The sequence below is a fragment of the Cibotium barometz genome, chromosome 25 (assembly GCF_041138505.1).
Source record: "Cibotium barometz isolate CiBa-2024 chromosome 25, ASM4113850v1, whole genome shotgun sequence".
Taxonomy (NCBI): Eukaryota; Viridiplantae; Streptophyta; class Polypodiopsida; order Cyatheales; family Cibotiaceae; genus Cibotium; species Cibotium barometz.
Genome location: NC_141070.1, coordinates 35,429,172 through 35,429,697, shown reverse-complemented (window position 1 = coordinate 35,429,697; position 526 = coordinate 35,429,172).

Genomic DNA, 526 nt, shown 5'->3' with positions numbered 1-526 from the left:
GTGTAAAAGTTGGCAAAACTCATGCATGCAAGGAACTCGGAGGTCACAAGGCTAGGTCTATCTTTTGTCCATCCTAGTAGTTGCACACCTCATGGAGGTGGTGTATTTTGTAGTTCTCAATTATATTGGAAATATGTTTTGTAAACCAACGATATAATAAAAAATGTCATTTTTTAATCCGTGAGTTTCAATTTTGTGTATGAGTGCCTAAGTAGTACAACTTTGTTTGCGGGATACTTTGTTCTAGTGATGTGGGTGCCCCCATGTTTCTGTATTGCAGTTAACTTGTCAGTATGGGGTTTAATGCATGTTCTTTGGGTGCCTCAAGTTTTGTGTTTGGATGCAAGTTTTCAAGCCTACAATCAGTTTAGTGAGGTGTTAACACATCTAAACATACCAAACATAGTTGATGATGAACAGTTAAAGCCATTATTGGCCCCTGGGTCATAGCCTAGTAAAGAAACAAAAACAGAAGAAAAGAAAATAGGTAGTCAGGCAAGTGGAAGAAATAGTGATTCATCGAGTG